This window comes from Zea mays, chromosome 7 (genome assembly GCF_902167145.1).
Source record: "Zea mays cultivar B73 chromosome 7, Zm-B73-REFERENCE-NAM-5.0, whole genome shotgun sequence".
Classification (NCBI taxonomy): Eukaryota; Viridiplantae; Streptophyta; class Magnoliopsida; order Poales; family Poaceae; genus Zea; species Zea mays.
Genome location: NC_050102.1, coordinates 58,579,493 through 58,602,532, shown reverse-complemented (window position 1 = coordinate 58,602,532; position 23,040 = coordinate 58,579,493).

Genomic DNA, 23,040 nt, shown 5'->3' with positions numbered 1-23,040 from the left:
CAGGCCTGCATGTATTTCTTTCATTAGCTCTATACCTTCAGCTCTGGATAAACATTTGAGTAATGGAGAACAGACTCCATGCTTATATAACTCCCCTTCTATTATTACATATGAACGGGCTCTTGCCGCTATTCTCTAATGATAAGCTTCATCATCTGAAAGGAAATTGCCCTGAAGAAAAGACATGATCTCAGTTCTCCAATCTTCGCTATAGACAGGAGATATATTGAGCACTGCTCTTTCAAGAATGTCAACCGAAGGTGCTTTTATTGTTTCAAAGAATACTTCCGAAGGTAAGGGCAGCCCCTGTGCCGCTGACTTGGCTAGTAGATCAGCGTGCTCATTTTCTCCTCGTGGAATGTTCTTGACAGAAAACCCTTCGAAGGAAGCTTCAAGTCTTCGAACTGTGTCCAAATATTTCTCAAGCTTCGGATCTCTTGCTTTGCAACTTTTGTCAACATGGCCAGAAATAACTTGGGAATCAGTTTTGAGAACCGCCCTTCTTATCCCCATTGCCTTCAACTTCCGAAGACCCAAAAGCAAAGCTTCGTATTCAGCAATATTATTTGTACAACTGAAGTCAAGTTTCACTGCGTAGCATGTTCTGACTTTGGAAGGTGCAATTAAAACGGCAGCTGCACCTGCCCCAAAGGTTCCCCAGGAACCATCGCAGAATACTGTCCAAGCTTCGGCATCTTTACTTGCTTCTTCCTCCTGAGCCCCTGGCGTCCAGTCAGCGATGAAATCTGCTAGCACCTGGGACTGAATCGAAGATCTATGCACATAATCAATGCTGAACTCATTGAGTTCCGCAGCCCACTTTCCAATCCTTCTAGTAGCTTCTCTATTTCTCATAATATCCTTCAAAGGCTGTGATGAAGGAACAATTATATGGTATGCTTGAAAATAATGTCGAAGCTTCCTGGAGGCCATTAAAACAGCATACAGCACCTTCTCCAATTCTGTATAGTTTTTCTTTGATAAACTGAGAACTTTGGAAACAAAGTATACTGGAGCCTGCTTTTTCAATTGCCCTTCAAGCTTCTCCTGAACAAGCGCCGCACTTACTGCAGAGTGCGAAGCTGCCACATACAGCAGCAGAGGAGCCACTGGCGCTGGTGGAGTTAGAGTTGTTAAATCTATTAAATACTATTTCAGTTCTTCGAAGGCTTTTTGCTGAGCTGATCCCCATTGAAAAACTTCGGCTGACTTCAGCACTTCAAAGAATGGTAAATTTCTCTCTGCTGATCTGGATATAAATCGATTCAAAGATGCCAGTCTTCCTGTCAGCCGTTGAGCCCCTTTCTTTGTGCTTGGCAGCTCCATCTGAAGGATAGCTTCGATTTTATTTGGATTAGCTTCGATCCCTTTTGTTGAAACCAAACAACCAAGGAATTTCCACTTCTTTACCCCGAAGACACATTTTTCCGGATTCAACTTCAGACCAGCTTGCCTAAAATTAGCGAATGTCTCCTACAGATCAGCGATGTGATTTTCTTGCTTCGTGCTTTTTACTATGATATCATCAACATATGTTAACACGTTTCTGCCTATCTAAGAATGAAGGACCTTTGCTGTCATTTTGCAGAAGCTTCCTCCAGCATTCTTGAGCCCCTCAGGCATCCGAAGGTAACAATATGTACCACTGGGGGTGATGAAGCTGGTTTTTGGCTCGTCTTCCTTCTTCATCCAGATTTGATGGTAGCCTGAATAACAATCTAGTAAACTCATGAGCTCTGACGAAGCTGCTGCGTCTACCAGAGAATCTATCCTTGGTAATGGAAATTCATCCTTCGGACAAGCCTTGTTGAGATTAGTAAAATCAATGCACATTCTCCATCTACCATTGGCTTTCTTCACCATAACAGTGTTAGCTAGCCATTCTAGGTATTTTACTTCTCTGATGACTCCAGCGCTAAGGAGTCTTTTCACTTCATTCCGAGCCCCTTCGGCTTTGTCATCAGACATTTTCCAAAGCCCCTGCTTTCTGGGTCTGAAGGATGGATCAACATTGAGCGAGTGTTCAATAATATCCCTGTTGACACCACAGAGATCATTAGCTGACCATGCAAAGACATCTTTGTTGTTGAACAGGAACCTTATTAGGGTTTTCTCCTGCTCTTCAGACAATTGAGATCCCAATAGCACCTTCTGCTCTGCTATATCGTCACATAAGAGCATGGGCTTCGGCTGATCAGCCGAAGCAGCCTTCTCCCTTCTGTACTTGTATTGCTCACAAGCTTCGGCTCCATCTATGTTATGGATTGCTTTTGAATCTGTCCAATTTCCTTCTGCCTTTCTGGCAGCTTCCTGACTTCCATGAATAGCAATAGGCCCTTGATCCGAAGGTATCTTCATGCAAAGATATGCTGGGTGAAGAATTGCTTCGAACGCATTGAGTGTTCCACGACCAATGATTGCGTTGTAAGGGTATTCCATGTCAACAATATCAAACACAACTTGTTCAGTCCTTGTATTGTTGATAAATCTGAAAGTTACTGGCATCGTGATCTTGCCGAGTGCTACAATCTGCCTTCCTCTGAAGCCATAAAGGGGATGTGTAGCATCATGGATCTTATCTTCGGGCTCTTGCATCTGTCTGAAGGCCTTAGCAAATATAATATCCGCTGCACTGCCTGTGTCAACCAAAACATTGTGGACCAGAAATCCTTTGATAACACAAGAAATAACCATAGCATCGTTGTGAGGGTAATCCTTGAGCTGAAGGTCCTCTTGGGAGAAGGTAATCGGGATGTGGGACCATCTTGACTTTATGAAGGGTCCTTGCACCCCGACATGCTGTACCCTTCTCTGTGCCTCCTTCTTCTGCTTCTTGTTGGCTGGCTCTGAGCATGAACCGCCTGTTATCGGGAGTACCAGCTTCGGAGCCAAAGTAGCTCCAGCTTGGTTGTTGAACGAAGCCATCAGCTCAAAAAAGTGGAAGAGAGTTCACCGAAGGTGGGCGCCAATGTTGGGGACTTGTTCTCAAATGCTATGAATTAAGAATAAGGCAACACAAAAATGTTAGGTATTAATGCCCTTCGTCCGCTGAAGCATTATCTCCCCAAGGATTTAATGAGCTTCGGACGAAGGTCATGAGTAAAATATCACGAAGATCTCACCTTCATGATCAGACTTGTAAAACAATGAACAATGAAAAATGAAATATAAAGTATAAAACATTTAGGGGAAAATGTACCAAAAACAAATAATATTATTCACATATTTTATTATATGAATATAAATATTAAAACATAGTATTTGGGCACATTTATACCTTCGCCTTGGCGGAAAGCAATATTCAAGCATAATGTGCCAGCGATTATCGGATTCCGTGAACAGTGCCGGGGTATTGTTCACCTATTTATAGGCACATGCAACCTGCGTAAAATTACATTTATGTCCTTTACAATCGACTACAATAATGACACAAAACATCATGGGTCTTTAAGTCAATCCGTCTTTAAGTCGGTTCGGCCCTTCATCTTGAGATCTGTCATTGTGCCGAAGCTCTATAGGTAATAGCTTCGGCGCTTGCTCCTGAGAAGATCTTCCGAAGGTGTTTCTTTCTTTAGGATCTTCGGCTATGAAGCATACCCCCAACATATAGCCCCCAAGTAAGTAATGTAGAATTTCTGCATACTCAATGGATACTCTGGTGTAGGCACTGGACATGCCGATATATGTCTACATTGGCTAATTGTTGAAACTAGTCATTGTCAGCCGTTTGAGTAAGGGCATCCAATACTTTGACAGATGTTACACCAGGCACGTCTGATGCGTTATAGCCCTTATTGCGTTTTCATAAAATCTATCTGAGTACCATGTCTGATGGGATATCCATGGCACATCGGACATGTCTGGTACCTTGTAAATCTTCCCATCCCAAATACATTGTCGACTTCTTTGAGGACCATATCCGGTGTGACGTCTGGTGCACATCTGCGTGTCAGGTGTACTCTATCTATATGCCTTTCTTTGGTATAGTGTGACTCTTTTCTAGTGCTTCACCTGACACGTATGGTGCTACTGAGCAACCTATGTTTTTTTGTTTCTTCGCGTATTTTTAATTGGGTTTCTTTCACGCTCTATGTTAGACTCTTGCATGATTTTATAGGTTTTTAATGAGTTTTAATATCTTGCTTGTGCTCCTCTTGATCGTCACTTTGTCTTCATCCAGGTTTACACTACATCCTTGGAATTATATCCACAAACACTAGTAAATATTGTTAGTTCAAATCGTTAGGTTAACTATGTATTTGTAAATACTATTTATACATGACATATATGTGAATATATTTTATGTCAACTATGTATTGTTTTTGTAAGAGACATATCGGACATAGTCTGGAAGCATGGAGAGAAGGTTGACAGGTGTTTCAAGTGCAAGTGTTGTAGAGAAATGAAGAGCGGAGGGCGACATGCCCAAATGCATGCACATATAACTACAAGCAAACTAATGTGTTATTTTGCTTTGTTGATAAGTATTTATTTCTTGTTCTTGTTTTTGTCGCTAATGTATCTCATACCTTTTGTATAGGACTATGTATACGGAATGGGCCCATATCACGATCCTTCCACACATGCCTATGTACTATCACTATGACTCGAGATGAATACGTGAGTATTGTCAAACATGTCGACATATGTGTGGTGGGAGAATTCTAAAAGAACTTTTATTTGGGTATTGCGCAGTTCGATGGTTGATTGTTGCATGAGAATTGGAGTTTGTGGTTGCGTATGTATGCCGTATGTCATTTTGGTGGGATCAATTAATATAAACTGTTCAACACGAATTGAGCAAATTACAAACAAGCCCTGTCATTTTTTCGGTTTTCTGTAAAAGACATAAAAATCGGTTCGTTTTGGTGGAAAACCGACAGTTTTGGGAGGTTTACCATCGGTTTTTGCAGAGAAAATTGTTTAAATTTGCTTTGGTTTGAACTGGCCAAACCGGTCGGTTTTTACCGGTTTTTAGTAGTAAAATGTTACCGCTGGTAGCGGTTTTTTCCGTTAAAATGGTTTGGTTAACCTCGGTCCTAACCGCTCGCAACTAGGGATGACAGTGGGAAATTCCCCATCGGGTTTTGGCCCCCCATCCCCACGACAAAAAAAATTCCAGCAGGGATCCCCACAAACGCTTGCGGGGAACATTTTCCCCACCCCCGTTCCCCACATGGATAAATCCCCGTCGGGGATCCTCGTTCCCGCTTAAATTATAATTAGATCATACTTCATTTATTATTAATATAAAACATTGTCATGTATACACATTGTTAGATGTAAAAATCATTAAATGTATATCAAAATGAACACATTTGTACAACGGGTGATCTCTTGACAAGATCATTATTTATTTTTTATCATTAACTATTACTACCTCCGTTCACAAATATATGACACCATCGACTTTTTTTGAATACTTTGACCTCTCGTCTTATTCAAAATATTTATTCAAAAATGTAAAATTTTAAGTCAAGCACAAACTACCTTAAGTGATAAAACAAATCACAAAAAATGATAACTCATTATTTTTTGAATAAGACGAGTCGTCAAAGTTTTTTTTAAAGTCAACAGTGTCATATATTTATGAACGGAGGGAGTATATGAAACCATCGTCATTGTAGGAAATGCCGACGTCTAAGACGCGGGGTGAATTAGGACTTCTAAAACTTTCTCTAAACTAGGCCACAAATAAATCACTAGAGCAAAACCTATGTAAATAAACAATCTATAATGCACAAACTAGGTTTTGTCTAAGTGTTGCTATCTTTACCGCACGGTCTAAGTTTCAATCCTAAACAATCTAATTATAAAGACAAGATTGAAACTTAAATGCTTTATATAAATGCAGAAGGTAAAAAGTAAGGTAGAGATGCAAACTCTCATGGATGACACCAGTATTTTTACCGAGGTATCGAGAACCACGCAAGGTCCCGACTAATCCTCATTGGTGCCCCTATGCAAAGGGAAGCCCACACGAGGGCCAAGCACCACGGTCGAGTAACTCCGTAGAGAGTCGCGGGCCTTCTCCACACGCAAGTGGTGCTCCACTTCCGGCTCCTCTCAGACGCTTCCCGTCGTCTCCACTATCGAGCCTTCGGCCAAAACGTCACGGACCTTGTTCCCTCTGGTACACGGTGGCGGCCGTGACACAAACGCGGTTGTCACGGTCTCGCAAGACTCGTGCCCCACTCGGTACGATTACAACAGCTTACGCAAGAGCTGAGGGGTTGTGTGGTTTTTCTAAACTCACTCAACTAACTAGGATTCACCTAGAGCAAGCGCTAATGCGATCTAACTAACCTAAGCACTTTGCAAAGCACCTATGCTAATCATTGAGTGATTCTATTACGCAAGAGCCTTGGTATGTTGCTTGGGCTCCCACACCTTCAAATGACTGGTTGGGTGATGTATTTATAGGCCCCAACTCAATTATAGCCGTTAGAGGAAAGCTGCAGCTTTCTATGGCACACCGAACAATCCGGTGGTGGGCACCGGACTATCCGGTGCGCCTAGTCGTTGGATCTGTTAGACGAGCGTTGGTGCTGTCAACCTTAGCACTGGACAGTCCGATGTGGCACCGGACAGTCCGGGTCCTCCTCCACAGTGCCACTAGGAACTAGCTATTAGGCTACTGTTCCCTGGTGCACCGGACAGTCCGGCGTGTGACACTGGATAGTCTGGTGTCACACCCGGTTTTAGAAGGCAAACCGAATGCGAACCATGTACGTGCCAGGATCAGTTATTCACGTACACAGCAGTTACATAATATGGACATCATCACACAGTGCTCAAAATAGTATTAAAAGGGGAAATAATAGTCGATTACATCATACGTCTGAGACGTCCATATAGTTCTTACAATAAATCAAAGTGCGGAAAAGAAACGTAGATAACGCGGCCTTCACAGGCAGCCGACTGGGGGTTGCCGCTAACCCACACCTAGAACTCGTCGTAATCTTGGAACTCCTGGAAGTCTCCTTCCACAGCTTCATCTTCGCCTGAGCAGTGGTTGCAATGCTGACAACCTGGGGGGGGGGGGGGGTTTGGTGTGTAGAGCAAGGGTGAGTACACATCAACATACTCAGCAAGTATCCTGTTTGGCTGTAGTGGACTAGCTTTATGTGGGGATAAGTCAAGCAGTTGCTTTTAGTTGGTCAGGTTATTACTTACTAGTAGAAAGCCAGGTTTTAACATTAACCCAAGTTATTAGCCCAATGTATCCTTTCCAAACGGAAAGAATACCACTTACCAGCACCATAATCATAACCAGATTCAACAGTCTCATAACCACCTGTACCACAATATCTCTGATCAAGTACCACTAATCATTGGAGCTCCCTTGGCCGCTCATAACCGCGAGCACGGCTGATATATCAGTTTCATAACACTCTGCAGAGGTTGTGCACTTTACCCACAAGCCGTGATTCCCATTCTGCCCGGAGATCATGACTCTCCATTGATCACTACCAAGGTGATCCAGCAGGGCATCACTACGAAGCCTTTACAAAGATTCCCCGGGGCTGTAGCCACCCGTTAGGTTTCCTAAATGCACCGCACTCCTCCCCAAGGGGCGAACCCAAACTTGGCAGAGCGAGCCGCATACACCGAGCCCCATTGACGGCACGACGGCTAAGTGAACTACACCCCGGATCCTCTAATTATTCAGCTAAGGGCACCCCATTCCACCCTCATGGTTGCACTGTTTTCCCGGGCGGTCATCCATAGAACAGGTCCTTACGGAGAGGCACTCGAGAAACCGCTCGAGTCCCCTTGAAAACCACAAGTATAATCATAAAGAAGAGCGGGAAAACAGCGTATCATAGATAATCACATCATGTTCATTGATTAGAGTTGAGCAATAGCATCAGACTAAGTAGTAATAATCCGACCCAAATAGGTAAACAAGGACATGGATAACAAAAGCTAGTCAATCCTTAGGTATAAATGTGTAAAGCGGGAGGTGAATTAAAGAATGAATAGGACATAGATAGGTCAAAGGACACTTGCCTCCACCAAACGACTGCTGCTCAGGGGCTTCTCCTGCGAATTCCTCGGGCTCTTCGACCGGATCGTTCTCTATGCGAGCGCAAACATACATACATACATCCACATATTTAATACAAAAGAACAGTACACCATACAAGATAACAAATAAAGCGAATATGCATCAAGTATGACATTCGATAACGCATTTGTTATGGTTAGAAAGAAACGGGAAAGGTCTCGCAGGGGGGGTTAAATCTTATGCACTAATGACACAATTGGTTTTTAACAAAAGAATTCTGTTACATATACACTAATGGAAACCTAATCACTTTTAGTTGATCAACATTGCACAGGGTAAACAATTAACTACGTGCATCAATAGCATAACGGAATTTTAAATTAAACTTCCTATTTTCCCATAGCATGAACAGTGATTAGCCTACTTAAAATACAGTAATTATGATTACAGAAAGTAAATAAAATAAAATAAAATAAAAAAAAAATAAAAAAAAACAGAAGGGGGGGGCGGTTGAACCGGCCCTAGGGCGGTTGAACCGGCCCTAGGCGGGGCGCGGGCGCGAGCGGCTGAACCGGCGGGGCAGGGGGCGGCGCAGGGGGCGGCCGAGCCGGGGGGGGGGGCGGCCGAACCGGCGGGGCAGGGGGCGGCGCAGGGGGCGGCCGAGCCGGGGGGCGGGGCGGCCGAACCGGCGGGCAGGGAGGCGGCGCAGGGGGCGGCCGAGCCGGGGGGCGGGGCGGCCGAACCGGCGGGCAGGGAGGCGGCCGAACCGGCCATGGGGAAAGGGGAGAGGGGATGGGGGAGGGAGGAGAGGGGGAGGGGGAGCTCACCGGGGAGGGGCGCGACGGCGAGGGGCGGCCGGCGGCAGGGGCGGCCGAGGGCGGCGGTTGGGCAGGGGGCGGCGGCGGCTTAGGGCAGGGGTAGGGGCGGCGGCTTAGGGAGAGGGAGAGAAAATGAGAGAAAATGAGAGGGAGAGGGAGAGGGTTTGGGGAAAAAGGGGAGGTGGGGGGGGGGGCGGTTGGGCCTATTGGGCCCAGGGGGGGGGGCGCGCAGGGGCGGCTGGGCCGGCCGGGGTCGGCCCACGGCGCGGGAGAGAGAAAAAAAAAAGGAAGAGAGAGAGAAAAGAGAAAGAAAAGAGAAAGAAAACATTTTCGAAATCCGATTCTTCTACATGAATGCATTTGCACTTTCAAAGCAATCAAAGGAAATGCAAGGTTCGGCATGGTGCATCGAGCAACATAAAGCATTTAGGGTTTTTCTTACACGGGAAATCCAAACCGAATCCCGCTAGAACTTTGGAAAAGGTCAAGGTTTAGCGAGGGAAAAAGAAAAGGGAAAGGTAACGCCCGAATTTTGGCGAGTAAAGAAAAGAAAAAAAATTCAACTGCAAAATTCGGGGCGTTACAAACCTATCCCCCTTAAAAGAATCTCGCCCTCGAGATTCAGGGCTGGCTAGCAAAGAGCTCCGGGTACTTGGCCATCAGATCATCTTCACGCTCCCAGGTTGCTTCTTCCTCAGAGTGGTGACTCCATCTGACTTTGCACATCCTGACGGTCTTCCTTCGGGTGACTCTATCTGCAACCTCAAGGATCTGAGCTGGCTTCTCAACGTAGGTCAAGTCCTCCTGGACTTCAAGACCTTCCACTGGCAACTGCTCTTCTGGCATACGCAAGCACTTCTTCAACTGAGACACATGAAAGACATCATGCACAGCAGACAAATTCTCTGGCAAACTGAGCTGATAAGCCACTTCTCCACGTCTTGCAAGAATCTGATACGGACCAATGTAGCGGGGTGCTAGCTTGCCTTTCACTCCGAATCTTCTGACTCCTCTGATCGGTGACACTTTCAGATAGACAAAGTCTCCGACTTCGAAACTCAGCTCTCTTCTTCTTGTGTCTGCATAGCTTCGCTGCCTTGATTGCGCTATCTTCAGATTCTCTCGGACCATCTTGATGTTCTCTTCGGCTTCAAGCAAAATGTCTGGCCCAAACACTTGCTTCTCTCCAGGCTGATCCCATTGCAACGGAGTTCTACAACTCCTTCCATAGAGCGCCTGAAATGGTGACATCTTCAAACTGGCCTGATAACTGTTGTTATAGGAAAACTCTGCATAAGGCAATCGCTTGTCCCATCCGGACTGATCTTGCAACGCACAGGCTCTCAACATATCTTCAAGAATTTGATTGGTTCTTTCAGTCTGACCATCTGTCTGCGGGTGATAAGCTGAACTGAAATTCAGATGCGTGCCCAAGGCTTCATGCAACTGCTGCCAGAAATGAGAGGTGAACTGCGTTCCTCTGTCTGACACTATCTTCTTTGGCACACCATGAAGACAAACGATCCGAGACATATACAATTCTGCCAATACTGCACTGTTGTAGTTGGTCTTGACAGGTATGAAGTGGGCTGACTTGGTCAAGCGGTCCACTACTACCCAAATGGAATCGTAGCCGGCTCGAGTGCGAGGCAATCCGACTATGAAATCCATGCCAATTTCATCCCATTTCCACTGAGGGATCTGCAACGGTTGCAACAATCCAGCTGGTCTCTGGTGTTCTGCCTTAATTCTTCGACAACTATCGCACATAGCCACATGCTCTGCGATTTCCCTTTTCATTCCGTACCACCAGAATTTCTTCTTCAGATCCTGATACATCTTCGTTGCCTCATGTTCAATTCTGACTGAGTGAATATGTACTTCAGACTCTTGTGGTCTGTGTAAACATCGCATTTCTGTCCATACAAATAGTGCCTCCATGTCTTCAGTGCGTGAACCACTGCTGCCAACTCTAGATCATGGATTGGGTAGTTCTTCTCATGAACCTTCAGCTGTCGGGACGAGTAAGCCACAACTCTTCCCTCTTGCATCAACACACATCCCAAACCTGTGTAACAAGCATCACAATACACCGAGAAGGGCTTGTGCACATCAGGCAAGACTAGGACAGGCGCTGTTGTCAACTTCTCTTTCAGCGCTTCAAAGGCCTCTTGGCATTTCTGGGTCCACTTGAACTCAACCTTGTTGCCTAGCAACGCTGTCATTGGCTTCGCAATCTTCGAAAACCCTTCAATGAATCGCCGATAATATCCGGCCATTCCAATGAAGCTCTTGATTCCTCTAGCATCTGTTGGTGCTTTCCAGTTCAGAATGTCTGCCACTTTCTTCGGATCCACAGCCAATCCTTCTTTGTTGATTATGTGACCCAAGAACAGGACTTCACTGATCCAGAACTCACACTTGCTCAACTTTGCATACAACTGGTGCTCTCGCAATCTCTGCAACACCATCCTCAAATGATCTGCATGCTCTTCTTCACTTTGAGAATAAACCAGAATGTCATCAATGAATACCACCACGAACTTATCAAGGTAATCCATGAATACACTGTTCATCAAGTTCATAAAGAATGCTGGCGCATTGGTCAAACCAAAAGACATCACTGTGAACTCATATAAACCATACTTGGTAATGAATGCCGTCTTCGGAATGTCCGAAGGTCGGATCCTGAGCTGATGATAACCTGACCTCAGATCGATCTTGGAGAACACACTGGCTCCTCTCAACTGGTCGAACAGATCTTCTATTCTGGGCAAGGGATACTTGTTCTTGATCGTGACTTCATTCAAAGCTCGATAATCGATACACATCCTCTTAGTACCATCTTTCTTCTCCACAAACAAGACAGGGGCGGCCCAAGGCGAGGTGCTTGGCCGGATGTAACCTTTCTCTGACAGCTCATCAATTTGCTTCTTAAGTTCATCCAACTCTGGTCCAGATATTCTGTAAGCTCTCTTAGAGATGGGGGCGGTTCCAGGAAGAAGCTCTATAGCAAATTCAACTTTCCGCTCTGGTGGCATACCCGGTAAATCCTTTGGAAACACATCTGGGAATTCAGACACAACCTTGATACTCTCAATTGGGTCTGCTTCACTGCTATCAACAGCCATCTGATAACAACTTCCTTTCTTTGGCTCAGGCGGGACTAACTCGGTCACCACTTCCTCTCCTAGTGGGGACACTAACTTGATGGTCCTTTTATCACAACTGATAACTGCCTGATACTTATCTAGCCAATTCATCCCTAGGATGACATCTATTCCCTGAGTACCCATTACTATAAGGTTGGCGGGAAACGCTATCCCCCTTATTTCCACACTTACATTTAAACAAATGCTATCAGCTCGAATTCTACCACCGGCTGAGTCAATTTGAATGGGGGTTAACATGGTAGTAGTTGGAAGATTATGTGCTTCTACCCATGATGCAGTAATGAAAGAATGTGTTGCTCCAGTATCAAATAACACTTCTGCAATATGGGAATCGACTGGGAACATACCTACTGTCATGCCGGGGGTCTCCTGAACTGCTTCAGCTTCCAAGTGATTCAATCTTCCATGATTATAGCGCTGCTGAGAGCGATTGCCTGCTCCAGGCTGAGGCACATTCTGCTTTGCTGGGGCATTGGGGCCTGACTGCTGCTGGGCTGCCTTCTTCGGACATTGCATCACCCAGTGGCCTTGCTCTCCACAGTGGAAACATGCCCTGTTTCCAACTTGAGCTGGTGCTGCCTGACTGTTCTGCTGATTTGCTGGGGCAGGAAGACGAGGTGCTTGCTGATTCTGCTTCTGAAACTGACCTCCTGACTGATTGCTCTGACGGTTCTGGTACTGATGCTGAGGATACTGCCTTTGAAACTGCTGATACTGCTGACGCTGCTGATGCTGCTGAGGTGGACGCTGGTTCTGCCTGAACTGCTGAGGTTGATTGCCTGAGAAACGGGGACGGCTGCTGCTTCCAGGCTGGGGTCCACTGATCTTGCGCTTACGATCTTCCATCTCCTTGCGCTTCCTTTCTGTCATGATTGCTCTGTCAATCAGGTGCTGGAATGTCGGGAAGGTGTGATTCATCAGCTGATACTGCAGAGGGTCAACCAAGCCTCTCAGGAAACGGTACTGTCGCTTGGCGTCGGTATTGACATCTTCGGGAGCGTAGCGAGACAATTGCAGAAACCTGTCCCGATACTCACTGACAGACGATGACCCTTGCTTAAGGGCCAGGAACTCCTCCTTCTTCACTGTCATCAGACCTGCAGGAACATGGTACTGACGAAAGCTACCCCTGAATTCTTCCCAGGTGATGGTGTCGGGGTTGGCATGGGTGGCGAGGTAAGACTCCCACCATGACTGGGCTGCTCCTCTCAACAGACGGGGACCATACAGAACTTTCTCCCTGTCATCGCACTGAGCGGTATGCAACTCCCGCTCCACAGTGCGCAGCCAATCTTCAGCATCCATGGGGTCAGAAGAGTGAGCGAACGTTGGTGGATGACCTCTCATGAATTCAGCACGCTTATCTCTAGGCATCTGAGGCATCTGAGGCTGGGGTGGTGCTTGCTGCTGCTGCTGCTGCTGCTGCTGAATGGCGGCCAGAGTCTGACCGATAGCTTGAACTGCCTGAGTCTGCATCAGAAACATCTGCTCAATCGACATCGGGGGCGGGGGCGGCAGGTGCTGCTGCTGGGGCACCTCATCCTGCGGAGCGGCTCGCTCCTGCTGAGCACGCCTTCCTCCTCTACGCCTGTTCTCTGACATCTGCAGAACGCAACCACACATCAGAACTGATCTGGCAAAGCTTGCAGCATAAGAAAAGAGTATAGAATTCTCCAACAGCACTGAACAGATGAGCATCTTCACTGATCTCCAACATAGACCACACAGCTTCTCAGATAAAGAGGAAAGGAGAATAATGGGTTTCCCAACTATATAACTAACTTTATTGACATAGTATGTAAACCAAAATGCAGGGGATACCCACACTCTGGTGACAATCATTACAAAGATCCAAACCAAACATAGTTCATCATGACAAACATAGATGCACAGGATATAGCAAACTACCCTGTCTAACTAAAACTAACTAAGATCGAGGCTAACGCTAAGACTGAAGCTTCCATGTATATATTTCGTATTAATTACAAGATCCAACTCTAACGATCTATGGTTCTAGGTTGATCTTGGTCTTGCAGGCGGGATTGCCATAAGACTGGTGTCCACGCTGAGGTGAGCGGTACGGGTGCTGAGTCCCAACGGGAGCGGGGGATCCACCGTCCAGAAAACGACGTTCCGCGCGCTCAGCCCGCAGCAGGGCGATCTCAGCACGAGCCCTACTCAGCTCGTCTAATGCATGGTCCAGCTCCGTGTTTAGCACGGCGGCTAGGTTGACTGTGCTGCTCAACCTAGGATTGCCCTCACCGACGGGTGAGACAATCACGCCTCCTGTGCTGCCAGATGAACGGCGGGGGTAATACTTCAGGTCAAGACCGTCAGCTGCCCCACCGAAAACCGAGCAGTAGTGCGAAAGCGCACGCCGTGCAGCATCTTGCATGGCTGCCTCAGCTGAGTCCCGCTCAGAGATAGAATAGTGCTCTGAACAGGCCTCTGCACCCTGGAGACTGTCCTCCGGGCAGCGCACCAAGCAAGTCGCCTCCCAGCGGTCCGGGTAGACCCCGCGACTATGCTGGTAGACCACACAGCGATACTCGACGGACCAAGTATGCCGGTCAAATGCCCGACGTAGCAGGGTGTCGAGCGCATCATGGAAGTGACACCCGCGAGCAGCGTCGCGAGTGATGGGTCGAGCAACCCATCCTTCCGGCTCAGGATTAGCAGAGAAGTCGGTGTCGTGGCTCGAGCTGTCGTCGCCTCCTCCGTCGTCTGGGTCTCCTCCAGCAGCTACTCCAGAAGCTGGGGCGCCCAGTGGTGGTGCAGGGGGCGGCTCCAGAGAAAGCACAGGGGAGCAGCTCCTCACAGACTCTATCTCCTGGTGGAGCGAGAGGGAAGAGCTCCGCTGCTCCTGTCGTCGACGTTCCTGCTCCTCACGCAGGCGGTGGTGTAGTCTCTCCAAGTGGCTGGACTGTCCGGCCACGGGACGGCGAAGCGGACGCTCAGCAAGACGGGAGGGTAAGAAGGGGATGACTGACTTTCGTGCAGTGTGTCTAAGTCGAGCCATCTACAAAAGACATCGCAAGCAAAAGGGTGAGAACAGAATTAATATGACCAGCAAGTAATGAATCATAAGTAAATGAAGGATTGGAATAAAACATGATTTTTAGCAAGGTATAGTATATAGTAGAACATAGGTTTGGTCAGTAGGACCAACTTTTGAAGGGATATCAAAGTCAAGGAAGAGACAGAGGTCTATAATCCTTAGAACGACCATTCTACTCTAGGTTAGCGGTCCTACAGTCAGCACGGCTTTGATACCACTTATGTCACACCCGGTTTTAGAAGGCAAACCGAATGCGAACCATGTACGTGCCAGGATCAGTTATTCACGTACACAGCAGTTACATAATATGGACATCATCACACAGTGCTCAAAATAGTATTAAAAGGGGAAATAATAGTCGATTACATCATACGTCTGAGACGTCCATATAGTTCTTACAATAAATCAAAGTGCGGAAAAGAAACGTAGATAACGCGGCCTTCACAGGCAGCCGACTGGGGGTTGCCGCTAACCCACACCTAGAACTCGTCGTAATCTTGGAACTCCTGGAAGTCTCCTTCCACAGCTTCATCTTCGCCTGAGCAGTGGTTGCAATGCTGACAACCTGGGGGGGGGGGGGGTTTGGTGTGTAGAGCAAGGGTGAGTACACATCAACATACTCAGCAAGTATCCTGTTTGGCTGTAGTGGACTAGCTTTATGTGGGGATAAGTCAAGCAGTTGCTTTTAGTTGGTCAGGTTATTACTTACTAGTAGAAAGCCAGGTTTTAACATTAACCCAAGTTATTAGCCCAATGTATCCTTTCCAAACGGAAAGAATACCACTTACCAGCACCATAATCATAACCAGATTCAACAGTCTCATAACCACCTGTACCACAATATCTCTGATCAAGTACCACTAATCATTGGAGCTCCCTTGGCCGCTCATAACCGCGAGCACGGCTGATATATCAGTTTCATAACACTCTGCAGAGGTTGTGCACTTTACCCACAAGCCGTGATTCCCATTCTGCCCGGAGATCATGACTCTCCATTGATCACTACCAAGGTGATCCAGCAGGGCATCACTACGAAGCCTTTACAAAGATTCCCCGGGGCTGTAGCCACCCGTTAGGTTTCCTAAATGCACCGCACTCCTCCCCAAGGGGCGAACCCAAACTTGGCAGAGCGAGCCGCATACACCGAGCCCCATTGACGGCACGACGGCTAAGTGAACTACACCCCGGATCCTCTAATTATTCAGCTAAGGGCACCCCATTCCACCCTCATGGTTGCACTGTTTTCCCGGGCGGTCATCCATAGAACAGGTCCTTACGGAGAGGCACTCGAGAAACCGCTCGAGTCCCCTTGAAAACCACAAGTATAATCATAAAGAAGAGCGGGAAAACAGCGTATCATAGATAATCACATCATGTTCATTGATTAGAGTTGAGCAATAGCATCAGACTAAGTAGTAATAATCCGACCCAAATAGGTAAACAAGGACATGGATAACAAAAGCTAGTCAATCCTTAGGTATAAATGTGTAAAGCGGGAGGTGAATTAAAGAATGAATAGGACATAGATAGGTCAAAGGACACTTGCCTCCACCAAACGACTGCTGCTCAGGGGCTTCTCCTGCGAATTCCTCGGGCTCTTCGACCGGATCGTTCTCTATGCGAGCGCAAACATACATACATACATCCACATATTTAATACAAAAGAACAGTACACCATACAAGATAACAAATAAAGCGAATATGCATCAAGTATGACATTCGATAACGCATTTGTTATGGTTAGAAAGAAACGGGAAAGGTCTCGCAGGGGGGGTTAAATCTTATGCACTAATGACACAATTGGTTTTTAACAAAAGAATTCTGTTACATATACACTAATGGAAACCTAATCACTTTTAGTTGATCAACATTGCACAGGGTAAACAATTAACTACGTGCATCAATAGCATAACGGAATTTTAAATTAAACTTCCTATTTTCCCATAGCATGAACAGTGATTAGCCTACTTAAAATACAGTAATTATGATTACAGAAAGTAAATAAAATAAAATAAAATAAAAAAAAAAATAAAAAAAAACAGAAGGGGGGGGGCGGTTGAACCGGCCCTAGGGCGGTTGAACCGGCCCTAGGCGGGGCGCGGGCGCGAGCGGCTGAACCGGCGGGGCAGGGGGCGGCGCAGGGGGCGGCCGAGCCGGGGGGGGGGGGGGCGGCCGAACCGGCGGGGCAGGGGGCGGCGCAGGGGGCGGCCGAGCCGGGGGGCGGGGCGGCCGAACCGGCGGGCAGGGAGGCGGCGCAGGGGGCGGCCGAGCCGGGGGGCGGGGCGGCCGAACCGGCGGGCAGGGAGGCGGCCGAACCGGCCATGGGGAAAGGGGAGAGGGGATGGGGGAGGGAGGAGAGGGGGAGGGGGAGCTCACCGGGGAGGGGCGCGACGGCGAGGGGCGGCCGGCGGCAGGGGCGGCCGAGGGCGGCGGTTGGGCAGGGGGCGGCGGCGGCTTAGGGCAGGGGTAGGGGCGGCGGCTTAGGGAGAGGGAGAGAAAATGAGAGAAAATGAGAGGGAGAGGGAGAGGGTTTGGGGAAAAAGGGGAGGTGGGGGGGGGGGGCGGTTGGGCCTATTGGGCCCAGGGGGGGGGCGCGCAGGGGCGGCTGGGCCGGCCGGGGTCGGCCCACGGCGCGGGAGAGAGAAAAAAAAAAGGAAGAGAGAGAGAAAAGAGAAAGAAAAGAGAAAGAAAACATTTTCGAAATCCGATTCTTCTACATGAATGCATTTGCACTTTCAAAGCAATCAAAGGAAATGCAAGGTTCGGCATGGTGCATCGAGCAACATAAAGCATTTAGGGTTTTTCTTACACGGGAAATCCAAACCGAATCCCGCTAGAACTTTGGAAAAGGTCAAGGTTTAGCGAGGGAAAAAGAAAAGGGAAAGGTAACGCCCGAATTTTGGCGAGTAAAGAAAAGAAAAAAAATTCAACTGCAAAATTCGGGGCGTTACATCTGGTGTGCCATCGGACAGTCTGGTCCCCTCGATCGAACAGTCCGCCAGTGACAACACTTATCTTCATTTCTGGGACTTTGCTTGATACTTGTTGATCTTCACTTGTGATCTTCAAAATGTCTTCTTTTGAGGTGTTGCTTTCCTCAATGCCTTAGTCCAAGTCACTTTAGCATCATGTAAACTAAAATCATAAATACTAGCAAACTTATTAGTTCACAGGTTATGTTGATCATCAAACACCAAAACCTTTTGAGCCAAATGACCTAGGGTCCATTTTCCTTACAATCTCCCTTTTTTGGTGATTGATGACAACACAACCAAAGCAAGCACATATAACAAACATTTGAATGAGAATATGTAATCTTTTTGCTAGGATGCATGAGTGTCCCCACAATGTGAGATTATGGACTTAAGCCTCCCCCTAACTCCACAATTCACTTACTGTGGGGGACAGATATCCCCCAGGTCCACTAGAAGGCGAAAGACCCTTGCATGGGGCCACAGACCAGTTACCCCGCAAGGTCGTCTCGTCGTGGGCCGGACAAAGACCGCAAGTGAAATGGGTCGACCCAAGAAGGCTATGGGCCCATGCCCGGATCGTCCGTGGATTACACGCAATCTCAAGGAACCGTCCGTCTTTCCCGTGCTCGGTGCCCTCGAACGTCGGGGATAGATCAGGATGGAGTCGATGGGTTTTCCTTAAGATAAGCTAAGTCGGTTCGCTATTAGTTAGGAGATATACTGGAAGAATGTGATCATGTTGTATGTAGGGAGTGTCCCACGGTCGTGTATATAAGGCCCAGGGGGAACCCCATCATTTTCATCTCATCAGCCCCTCTCCATTCAAGAGACGCCACTTGTAACACACCACACATACTGTAACACCCCAGGTGTTACTCAGGGTGTCCACCCAGGGTTACCCCTTTTACCCTATTATCACATGAGGATTTATTTGGGCAAAGTACATCAAACTTGGAATTCAAGGTCCTAAGCAAGTGCAAACCATCTTGGATATCATGCCCTAGCTTGTCATACACATCTAAGGGGGGGAATTTTCCCAAAACCCTAAAGCAAACCCTCCTTGAGCAATAGGAACCCTAATTGAAGCTAGGATCAAAAGGTCATGTAAACCTTATGATCATGGCTTGGGCCAAATATAAAAGTTGTAGTATGCTTCATAACCTACAAATAATAGTAAGGAAGTACCCCCAAAAAGATTTCAGAAAAGCCCCAAAAAGTTCACCAAATGTTGAGCACAAGGGAAAAAAAATTCAGAATTTGCCTAAGTATAAAAACTAACCCTTGAACAAAGATCCCACATGTTCACCTTAATCCAAAATTCAAAACACTTCGACCCAATTGACAAAGTGGCGCCAAATTAACCCTAGAATGCCCTGGAAAGAGGTGACACCTACCCTAGGGCGTTTGACATGACTTGGCACCATTTTTGTCTCGGTTTGGACTTGTCTGACACAGCCGACTTCCCACCCTCATATCTCTCTAACCCGACCACATCTACTCTTGGAACTCACATGAACTAGGTAGCTCTAGGTGCAGGGAAGAGATCTCCCACAGGCGATAGGGTAAGATTCGTACGTTTTGGCCGCTCAGCAGAGGGAAGAACACGGGCAGAAGCAACGAGCCACGTGTTCGACGCGCTCTGAGCTCGCCAGAGCACGCTCGCGCGCGCCCCCGCGTGCCCCGCGTCGCGCCAACGTCCAGCCGGCGCCCAGTCCCGCGCCCGCGCCTATAAAGCCCACCCAGGCGTCGGTTACCCTCTTCCGCGCACGCTCAAACCTCACCGGAGCTCAGTTCACCGCCGTTTGCCCGTGCGCGGCGTGTCTGCAGCCACCCGAGCCACTACCGCCATAGACCGGCCAGTCCAGCTTTCCCCAGCCCCATACAACCCTCTGAAACGAGTAAACATACCCCGGTGAAGCTCCCCGAGCGAGGAATCGAAGCCTGCTTCGCCGGAGAGGCCAGTCCACGGTCGCCGGAGTTCATAACCCCGCCGGAGTGCGTGGACCGGGTAAATCACTGAGCCATTTCTCGATTCACTTCACAGATAGCCTATACGTCACCCCAGGAAGCTCACCGTGCCCTTGGATTGAACCAGATCGCCGTGGTTTGGCCGGTACACTCGCCGCCGACGAGAACACCCGCCTGCGCACGTGGACCGAGCGATTCCGGCCATCCCCGCCGTCGAGCCGCACCTCGCTGTGACCGCCAGAGCCTCCCCGAGCCAACCCTACCCTTCGCCGGACCTATCTCGCCTCCGGTAAGCCGCGCCACCCTTTTCTTTCCCGCGGGTACTGTTTACATTGGGGGAAGGACTGCGGGTGAGAGGAAGAGAAGGTCAGGGGGCTTTTTGAACTGTCAGCGACCCAAGGGAACAGTGGCACAGGGGTAGATTTGTGCGAGTTGATTTAGTTTAAACCCAGGGGTCTCAGTGTAAACTGTTTTTCCAGGAAACTCTTATTAAATCTTTTTTTTAAATTGAACAGAAGCTTTAAAAATTCATAACTTCTGTTTAGTTCATCCAAATTTGGTCAAACCAATTTTGTTAGACTCTAAATAATGTAACCTACTTAAGAAAAATACAAAACCCCTATGTACTGTAGAAAACTATAAGGTTCTGATTTAAGTATAGTTTTGGCCAAAAGCTCAATAATAGAAAGAAAAATAGTTGTACTATTTGGCTAGGGTTAGAAAAATTTAGAGAAGTTTATATCCACCTACTGACCTAGTTAAAAATGATAAACCTCTCTGTCCACCCCATTAAGTTAGTTTTTACCCTTTATTTTACATTATGCTTAAGTTTAAGAAAAATAGAAAATGTGATTTAAATAATGAACCCGAGGGCACCACTATTTTTGTTAGGATACTTATTCAATATAGTTCACTGGAAAAATCTATCATACCCTGGTTGAGTATAAAATAAGTGGGATACCTTTTATTTGAATAAAACAAGAAAAAATTAGAAAAACCCTACAAAAATAACCCCAAGGTAAAAACACCCCCACCCTTGGGATAGTTAATGTTTTGTTATTAAGAACTTAGGAAAAATATGAAATCTGCTGTTTGGCATTTTTCAAATAACAATGTATTAGAAAGTGTCTTTTTGACATTAAACTTTAGGAAATCATAACTAAATAACCACCCCTTAGCTTTCTGTGATTTTTGGCACAGAAGCCTATTATTACTGTTAGATGCCAACAAAAATAACCCTTAGGGCTGAACTCACCCCTAATTAAGAGATGTAATGTAAAGTGGCCCATTTTACACAACTCTTGTTATTTTTGTCTAAAGCATAGCCTTTATATTTTAAGCCTCAAATTCATAAAACAGGCTAGAATAGCAAATGGCAACCCACTGTAATTTTTACATAATTTTTGGAAGATATTAAACCACTGTCGTAGTTTAAACCTACACTAGAAACCATAAGTGGAAAATAAAAAAAGGGAAAAATGAATAATAGGAATTAGTGTAATCCTAAAACTCTTTATTAACTTGTCCACTGAAATATATATAGAGGCAGTACCAATTTCCCTATGCCTATTCCTAGCAAAACCTAAACCTAGAAGTAATAAGCATAAACCATTAAAAGCCACATATGACCCGGAAGCCCTAAGTTACTCATTAACTTAGTTTTTCTTCTCTTAGCATAATGTTATTAAATCCTGCACAATCATGACATACATGTTTATTGCATTTCGATAGACTGTAACCTTGCTGACGGAGAATACGTCCTCGTGCCGGAGCAAGGAGCTGCTCAGGAGGTAGCCCCAGATCCAGCACCAGAGCCTGCACCAGAGGACCTGCCTGCCACTGCTTTGGAAGGCAAGCACCGGTTTTATGCATAACCTGTTAATTATGTTATGTTAATTTACTTAATGATTGTAGGATTGATTGTGCACTTAAGTGTAGGAGTTGTTTGAAACCCTAGTTGCATGATCTCAGGAATCCCATTGTGGTGAATACTAGTATGCTAAGTCGAATAGTTGCTTTATTTAATTAGGATCTCGGTAGAAGACGAGTGATTTTTCTAGCACTCGCGCGAGATCAGGAATTGGTTGTACCCACTTTCATATCATCATGATACTAGTCTGTGGACAACAATCCATGGGGATTAGTTGTCTATGAGATGGAAAATTTGGAATAAGGATTAACGTGCGGATACCTGTGTCAAGCGTTTGAACGTACTAAACACATACCGAGAAATATGGTAAATCGGTAAGCCTAGTACCTGATTGAACCTGGCAGTAGACTTTGCCCCTCACGCGACCTGAGACGTGGTCTCCCATTCCGGTTATGGTGGGTACAAGTGCGGTCACTGCACGACGGCAGCCGGGTCAGTGAGGCATTGTACGCCAAGGCGGTGAGCCCTGTTCTGCTGACGGGGAATTGATGGGGACAGTTGATGTGTGTGGGGACGGAGTGCCCTGGCATGTCGTGTGTTTAGGTTTACCTTGCAAGGATAAAAAAACTCGATTCGAATTGTCTGCTTCTCGCAGCTAATGAGACTGCTTGATCCATTGTACTGCATTGAGTAACAAGTGGAAATATGATGAGTTGATATAAGATGTTGATTGCTAAAAATGTTTGCTACTATGTATGAGTAGATAGTACACTTGTAGCCTTAAGAGAGTCACACTTAAACATGACAAAGTAAAACTTGATTTAGAAACTCAGCTAGTGCTTTTGGCAACCAAACCCCATAGCCAAACAGCTGCATGTCTAGAGGTAGAGGAGTAGACTCCTCACACCGGTTAAGTCTAGCTGAGTATTAGTATACTCAGCCTTGCTTGTGGCATAATTTTTACAGGTTCTCTAGAGGACATGGTTGCTGGAGTGACTTGGTCGTCCATCTTGCCACCGGGTTGGACTGTCGAGTGGGACCCCGCCTCGGCTAAGGAGGAGCATGAGGAGTGATGGGACAGGCTTCCCCATCTCTCTGTTTATTTATCGTTAGTTTATTTCCGCTGCACTTCGAACAATGATGACTACTTTTGCAAAACTCCGATGA